Source organism: Camelina sativa, chromosome 14 (genome assembly GCF_030686135.1).
Source record: "Camelina sativa cultivar CO46 ecotype springtype chromosome 14, ASM3068613v1".
NCBI classification, from domain to species: Eukaryota; Viridiplantae; Streptophyta; class Magnoliopsida; order Brassicales; family Brassicaceae; genus Camelina; species Camelina sativa.
Window position 1 is genome coordinate 34,488,235 of NC_141893.1, and position 8,967 is coordinate 34,497,201.

An 8,967-nucleotide genomic window follows, 5' to 3' on the forward strand; every position below is an offset into this window, starting at 1 on the left:
TAGTTTGTTAGTATGTTGGAGGATTTTCTTTCTACCAAATATCCAGAATTAACCAAAAAAGAACTGTCCACGAAAAGAGCTGAAGAATATCATGTGTGGGTGAAAGATTATGTAAGTCTACTAGAACGCATGTAACCTGCAAATATTATGCATTTATTTATACCATTTATAATATATATATATATATTGATGTTTTTATTATTATATATATATGCTGGTTATATACTGGAACGCCACCAATCCCTTTCCTACTTGGGTTCAAGAGATAGTGCATGGACCTTTACACAAGGTCAAATATACTTTACAAGAGGCTTGTGTTTCATACGCAGAATCACGGCACTGGATGAAAGACATGTAACTATGGTGTATGTGTTAAAGGTGAAAATTACACTGATGCATCTAATGGTGCAGATTTCTACGGGAACTTAACTGATATCATATAACTTGAGTATGAGGGGATGACCAATTTGAAAATCACACTTTTTAATTGTAAGTGGTATGATCATGTCATCGGTAGAAGGACTCGGAAGAGCAATAGTGGCGTTGTACACGTGAACTCATCGAGAAAATACAACAAAATAGGTACGTAAGGACTCATTATAATTTAGATATATTTTTTAATTAATGTAACTATCCATACTAAATTGTGATTTTGCAAACAACATCTCAACAGATCAAGTTTGCTATATTCTGTATCCATACACAAAGAAACCAAAGCGGGAGTGGCTAAGTGTTCTAAAAGTAAATCCGAGGGAAAACATTTCAGGAGAATATGAAAACAAAGAACTGACTCTGTTGCAAACAGAAAATGATGATGTTGTATTGACGACTACAGTTGAAGATCTCTTAGTCGAGTGTTTGGTAGAAGAAGCTAATCCAATGATGAATCCCAGAGTAATTTATCGTCTTCTGATGATGAAAACAGAAGCCAAAGAACCATATGAGTAGTATGTTTAATTATGTTTAATAATATTATGTATTATTACATAGTAATTTTTTTTATTCTTTTTATGTTAAATATGTTATGAATAATTGTATTGATTATTGTGTACTTTTGTTTAGTTAATTCAGTATTTTATAAATAATTATGGGTTAATATTTGTAATTTGAATTTCAAAAATTGGGCTTAGATTATAGGCCCAAATTAAATCTTATTAAACCCAACTAATTCTAATTAAACCCAAACCCATCAATCTTCTTCCTTTAAAAACCCTAAGCTGTCACTCTCTTCTTCCTCTCGATTCCCCGAAACTCTCATCTCCTCTCATCTCTCAATGATCCAAACTCTCTCTCAATTGATTTTCTTCCTTTGAAACCCTAAGGCGTCAATCGATCTTCTTCCTCTCGATTCCCCAAAACTCTCATCTCCTCTCTCTCAATCGATCTTCTTCCTTTGAAACCCTAACCATCACTATCTTCTTCCTCTCAAATCCAGAAACTCTCATCTCCTCTCATCTCTAAATCGATCCAAACTCTCATCTCTACGCCTATTAGTCACATGATGCTTAATCGAGGAAGAAAGAGAAAAGTTGCTCCTAACCTTTCTCAGAGAGTCAGAGTGTCAACACCAAATCAACGGCCATCACACTCTACCCAGTCAGTACAACTTCACGCCGGCGGTCCAAGCTCCTCCTCCGCTGCAGACTTCTGAAGTACAAGTCCCCGTTTTGCATTGACAGTCAACGGCAGCTCAGATCCGGAACTACACTCCGCCTCAACAACTTTTTCAGAACTCCTATACTCACCCCACTGCATCCTCAAGTACACCTGACTCCTTCAAAATAAGTCCACTACAATCCTTCGCATCCTGCCACTCTTCAAGTTGACCCTCCGCCTTCTCCAGTTCAAGTCTCTCAGACTCGCAGTCATCATTCGCATCCATCGTATCAAGGCAACAACTTCCAAGACGAATCTCCTCCGGTGTTGCCGAAACTCCAAGAGGACATGTTGCGGGCTCTAAATGTGTTGTTTGTGGTGCCAAACATGGATAAGTTCTACCACCATCCTCTCTCCACACCCTTACTAAACACCCAATGGTATGATTTCATTGGTTTTGGTATTAGTGTATAGGTCTCATTTCATATTAGTGTTTAGGTCTCATTGGTTTTGGTATTATATCTTGTTTCTTTTGAAGTCTCGTAGTCGACTATTGTAATGGTAGCCTTTGGTTTTGGTTTTTAAGTGTCTCCGACTGTTGCCGATCATATACTTGTTATATTGTTTCATGTGTATGGAGGTTTTCATCGTGACAAAGGATCTAACTTGTTCGGAAGATTACTAAAGTTCTTATAAACAAATTCAAAGCTCCCCTACTACAGCTCGAAATGTGTGCCTCGGGAAAAACAAGAGAGATACTTCCTTGAGTTCACGGTAAAGGTTTTATGTCCTATAGCCTTCACATATAGCTTTACTCTTTGTATATAGCTTTATTCTTCATATATAGCTTTACTTGTCTTCTTTTCACTTACATTAGCTCCTTTCTTTTTGTTTTTGTAGAAAATTCACACCTGGGATCCTTTAATAACTGGGACTGTTCAAGCTAATTTCGAGGTCATCTGTCAAAATCGGCTTGAAGACATGGTTTAGTACCGTGAGAACTAGTAGACGCCAACCTAAATGGGTTGGAAATACTCTCTGGAAAACAATGACAGATTACTAGGACACTGAAGAAGCACATCAAAGGAGCAAAAACCTATTTCGATGCATGTATGTCTGACCGTAATGGTCTCGGTCCTCATGTCCACCTCTCAGGGCCAAAGTCGTATCGACAGATCCAAGACGAAATGGTGAACCAATTCTGTTGTAGAAACATATGAGAAGAATGTGCAAGAGAGGTTGTCCCAACTCGAGGAAGATCCTTCTATTGTCTCAGTGTCAGCTTTAAGTTTATATTGTTAAAATAAGCAGTAACCTGAAGAAAGATTTTTGTATATTCTTCTGTTGTGAGCTCTGAACATGGACCAAAGAACATGGACCTGAGGAGAATTTTGTAGCAGAGGAGCAGCTTAAACAAGAGGAAGCATTGGAGGAGCAGCCTGTACCAGAGGAAGCATCAGAGGAAGCGTTGATTGTTCTGGCGGGTCCTCTAACAAGGTCAAGATCCAAGAGGTTCAACCAAGCCATCAATAGAATAATTAAGGAGCTGACAAGAAGCAAAAAGACGTGGCTCAAACCATTTGGACGATGCTCACAGCACAAGGTGCTCGGTAAAGGGTTAAGTGTTGATTATGCACTCTTTTTCCCTTGTCAAGTTTTGTCCCATTGAGTTTTCATGACAAGGTTTTTAATGAGGCCTAAGTAACACTTTCAAGATCCCTTTGCCAGTCCAAGTCGTGGTCCAGGGCCCATTACAAAGCGTTGGCCCATTTTTCTATCTCTTTTGCATTTAATGTTTTTGTAATTTCCAAAACACTTTGCATGAGCTTGCATGAGTGTGGACTCTTGCATGTCCTTGCATGAGCTTGACCTTGTGCATGCTCTTGCATGCTTTTCTTCTCTCCCCTCTTCTCCTTCGTCTTCCCTCTTCTATATAAACACCATGTATTTCTCATTTGCTACTTCATCAAACATTTTAATCAAAAACTTCATTTCTACTTGTTTGATCTGAGGAGTGTGTTACATCTTCTCAACTTGTTTACTTCTTAATGTGTCATATCTAAGTTGTATTCAAGCGAGTAGCCTAAGAGATTTTCATCTCTCTTGGAAGTACATTTCGTTTCCCCTTTCAATCCGCTGCATCCATTCCTTTCACCTTCATCGCCATTAATCTATCCATTTCGCTGCATCTTTCGAAGTTTTCATCCATTGTTCATCATCATTTCGTCCTTCCCCACTCCAAAACCTTGCAAAGTGTGTCCTTGGGAATAGATTGTAATGCCCCGTTCCGTCCACACGCCGGACTAACCGCGGGCCGTCCCGAAGGTCGTCACAATCAGACAACTGCTAGCGATCCGGCCAAGGTTCCACCAACGGATTAGGTTCCCCAGCCAGTTCACTGGCAGTTATCTATCTGCTACGTGTGTTCCATAGGCTTCGCAACCCTCGGTACATACACGGAGTTATGCTGGCCCGGACTAATCCGTACCAGCTCCATTTCTCCAAATTATGTATGAAAATAATCGATTTATTATATATAGAATAAAGTTTACAAAATCAGTAACAATACAAAATAAAAGCGTTGGATCCACTTAACAAAGAATACGAGAATTAAAAATAACAAGAAGAAGCAAGGACTTTGCAACACAGCACGAAAACATCCTATCTGATCCATTAAACTCGGTACTACCCTCTTAAAACTTTCTCTGCAAGAAAAACAATTGTGGAGAGGGGTGAGAATCTAAGATCACTCAGTGAGTTGGGCAAACCCTCTAACATACTATCCCTCAATAACATGCTATCTCAACACATTCAACTACCCCACAATGCGGAAGCTTAGCAAGCATACAACACACACAATCAATCAAGCAAGGACAAACAAGAACCGACTCGTCTAGACCTTGACTCTAACTTGGCCTCCACGCCACTTCACCTGCAATCACTGCCAAGGTGGAACAGGCTATCAGTTCATCAAGATCACTTGACCACACTTGACACCCAAGTCAGGTATCCACACCGTGACTAACACACCAGACCTCTCCCAGGGATATCACAATCAACCTGAGGAAAGCAACTTCACATCCTAGGGAACACACGTCCTAGGAAAACAACTCCACAACCTAAGGAAAACACCATCACAACCTAGGGCCCATCGATCATCTGTTCCGTCCCAACACTCTTCCGCGTTGATACCACAAAGGCAACCAACCGGACACACCCCAAATCCTCCGTGTTGTCACCCATTCCCAGGTGAAACAACCAGGTACACAGTGCTGCATCGACATGCGGTTCAGGCTAGTAGCTAGCTAGACCTGAATCAATCCTGCCATGAGATTCCTCTGGATTAGCTCACCGGACTTCCACACATGTCAGGAACAAAGATCAATCATCTAGCTAAGAGCCGAGACATTTAACCCGCGATCTATCTAGGACAACGCTTAACTCTAGGACTCAAGACTCCAAGAATTAAGCACAACCATACCACACACAAACATGCAAGCATCACACGCAAGAAACAAACAATCACCACACACAAGGCTTAAGCCACAAGAAAACAATCAAGCAACTTAAGAAACAATAAACATGCATGCATCCTATATGCTCCCAACCCCAAAGTTTTAACCTCAATTTAAACATAAAAATTTTCATGCATCCTAACTCCCATATTTTCCACATGCATGCGGCTCTCTCCTTTCCAGAGATTCTCACATGACTAAAAAAACAACACTCCAAATGGTTTGATCTCCCATCAACACCATGAGGTTATTTTTCTTTGGTATTGGGTACACATGCAGCTATTTCCTCCCCGGAGATTCTCGCATGACCTCACCAACAACCACCTTTCCCACTTTAGAGGTTAAACTTTATCTTCTTATATTTTTGGGTCCTTATATGACTCTTTCCACATAGGAGATTCTCGTATGGACTCACCAAAAATAACATTCTCTCAACTAGACCGATCTCCCATCAAGTCTAGGAGTTTAACCTCTCCCAAAAATTCATGCAAAAATAAAAGTAAATTTCATATGCATGATTCAACTCCCAAATTACTCAATCTTACTAATTTTTCCATCGATCCCCATGACTGAGAAAACCAAAAAATCGAACATGCAAGGCATTTCACACTTGCATGTGATTTTTAAAATTATTTTCCACCCTTGGAAAAGTCTTAAAACCCCCATAATCCATCATGCAAGGCATTTTACACTTGCATGAGATTTGCAAAATTATTCTTTCATCCCAAATCACTTTAAACCTTTAGATCTAGCATGCAAGGGATTTCACACTTGCATCTAGTCTAAGGAAAATCTATTCTCCCCCAAGAATGCTTTAAAAACCCCTTAAAATCCCTCTTGTATACATGCAATCTACATATCTACATGCAACAAGGAACTAATGCAACACACAAGGGTCGATGCAAGAGCTAGAGAGCTCACACACCTCCCAACCCCCAAAATCCACAACTCACCTTAGCTTTGGAGACTTTTGACCGATTGGAACTGTAACGCCCCTGAACCGTCCTATGGCCGGACAGGCCATGGGCCGCCCCGGGACGCCACTTGAAAACATCCACCAACGATCCGGCCGAGGTTCGTGAACGAATCAGGGCCCTTAGCCAGTCCGTCGGCGGCGTTTCCGACCGCATGGGACGTCCTTTAGGCTTTGCAACCCTTGTGACATCCCAGACTTTGAGCCGATTCAGACAAAGTCTATATCAGTTATTACTCGTACGAATATAAAATCCGATTGTATTAATATATAAAGAGTTTATTACAAAATGGTTACCAAAAATATTATAGTTCGAAGATAAGGCCTAGTGCCAAAGGTTCGGTTACATATAAAACATACTTGATTTTACAAACAGACACAAAAACTACTCCGGGTCATATCGTTCACCACGCCCTCTAATCCCCTCTAAGGTTACCTGCAAGACAAATTTTTATCATAAGTAATCTAATATTACTTAGTGAATCACAGGGTTCCTGCAGAAAATAAATCCCCAACCCCAAATCCCCAAAACAACAATCAATCAAGCAAGCAATCAAACAAGCAATCAAGCAAACAAACATGCAAGCAATCAACAATCAAACAATCAATCAGAGATAGCATGCGGAAGAATAATGAGCTAATTAAGCAAATAAATCTAGCAAGCAATCAATCAACTACAAAGCAATAAAACTTGACTAAAAGCTAAAAAGTTTTTAACAAGTTTTAATTTATGGGTTCGGTATGCTTCCTCTCCTCAACACCTCCACATTGCAACCACAAAGACATGCAATCAGAACAACACTTCGAGCCACACCATCGTGTAGACAGCCTCGGCCAGGGTAGCGAGCCTAGTAACCTCCAAGCTCTTCATACCAACCCTACAACTCAACGCACATGGGTTACATGACGCGGCTGCATGCTGGTACGGAAATAGTCTGAGGATAGCCATACCCTAGTCTTACTACGCTAGCCGAAATTTCTCGCGGACTAAACGCCTTAAGACTCCAACCGATTGATACTTGAGTTTTTATGGTTTTTAAGCTCATAATTTTACAAGTATCTTAACCAAGTTACCATCTTAATCAAGTTGCATTACTTGGTCGATTCTTCACCACTTCTTCTCCTCTAGATAATGCTTGGTGAAGGCATGCATTACTTCGTTAAATAATGACCACTTCTTCTTCTTTTGTCTCACACTCCTTTTTGCATGCATTTTGATTGGCTAATTTTGTGAAACATAATGATTATATTTTCTCACTTTTTGCATGAATTTTGATTGGTCAATTAAGGAGACATAAGTTCCTTAATTCTTTGACTCTTGTCTGCTTGGCTAATGACATCGCAGTGCAGGTTCGTGTCGCGGCACGGTCACGGACGACTCTGCGGTACGTCTCGGGTTTGTGGTACACCTCGGACGACTCTGTCCTGCGGTACGTGGTACGTTCGCGGTATTGTACATGGTACGGTACATGGTACACTGTACATGGTACGGCACATGGTACATGGTACATGGTACATGGCCATCTCCCGGTCCGTCAACATTTTCTCGAACACGTCTTCAACAATTCTTCTACCTTTCTTCGTTGCCTTCTTTCCTCGTCCTTTCCAGGTCCTTTGGCCAGGGTTTTTATTCTGAAATTTACCTCATGGTGAGGGTCATTACAGGAACTTCACCACACCACGCCGATCTGACAGCACTTCCTTGATCTTTAGCTCCTCTCTTCGCCGAGATCTTCTCCTCTTCCTTCTCTTCTCTCGAAATCACAAGGTTTCTTCTTTAAGAAGTTGAGAGAAAATTTGGGCAGAGTTTAATTGTCTAGAGAGGTTTTGGTCGAAAGTGAGAAGCCAAGAGGGATATTTATAGCCCCTTTGCTCGACTTCAAGGCTTAGCAAGTGGCAAAAATCAAGTGACAAGTGTCACATTTTTTGCATGTACTCTCCCCCACTCGCGTGTGCATCTCACTCGCTGGCAAATGAGGCTTAATCTGGCGACATGTGACATCTCACTCCCATGCTGAGACTCTTCCACTTCCCGCGTCCCTCCATGTCTCTCTTGCGTCCCAAGCTCCCACAATTGTCTGCAGAGACAATTCACTCGTCTGCGACCCTTTCCCTCGGCAATTCCCGGTCCTTCCGACCGTGACACTCGATTTTTTGCGACTTTCTCCGGACCTTCTCGTCCATGACACTCGGTTGTCTCATCCATCTTTAAACCTCCCGTCCCTTACGTCTGGTCCCTCTATTTCCCGGGGTACATTGACCATTCGGTCAGTACGTGGTCATTCTGTTCGCATGGTCCGTTTTATGTCCTTTATACCATTTTCCACGGCCATTACTTTCCTTTTCCTTCCTTTGGTCCTTTCACCAACTTCCTTGGTCATCCATCGTCCAATGAACTGGATGTCCCAACGGTTCACGTCCGTTCTTTGGCCCTGGACCCTTCCATGACTTGGTAATTTTAACACAAGTTATTTAGGCCGTTCTCGGAACTTTTCTTTTCTTTGTCTTTCTGAGTCATCACGTCCGTTCTTCGGCCATGGACCCTTCAATGACTTGGTAATTTTAACACAAGTTATTTAGGCCGTTCTCGGAATTTTTCTTTTCTATGTCTTTTTGAGTCATCTCCACGTCCTTCGCACACGTTCCTCGTGTCTAGTACGTACTTCATGATACGAGTCATTACATAGATCTTCACCCATGAGTCTATCAATTGTGTTGAAATCACCTCCCACTATAGCAGGTTCATCTATCCCACTCAGAGTCTCACGTAGTTGAGCTCATAAACCACTCCTCCTGCTTACTATAGGCGCTACATACACCACCACTACGTGCAGAACATCGACACCATTAACTACACGAGCATGAATAAACTGGTCAGAGGAA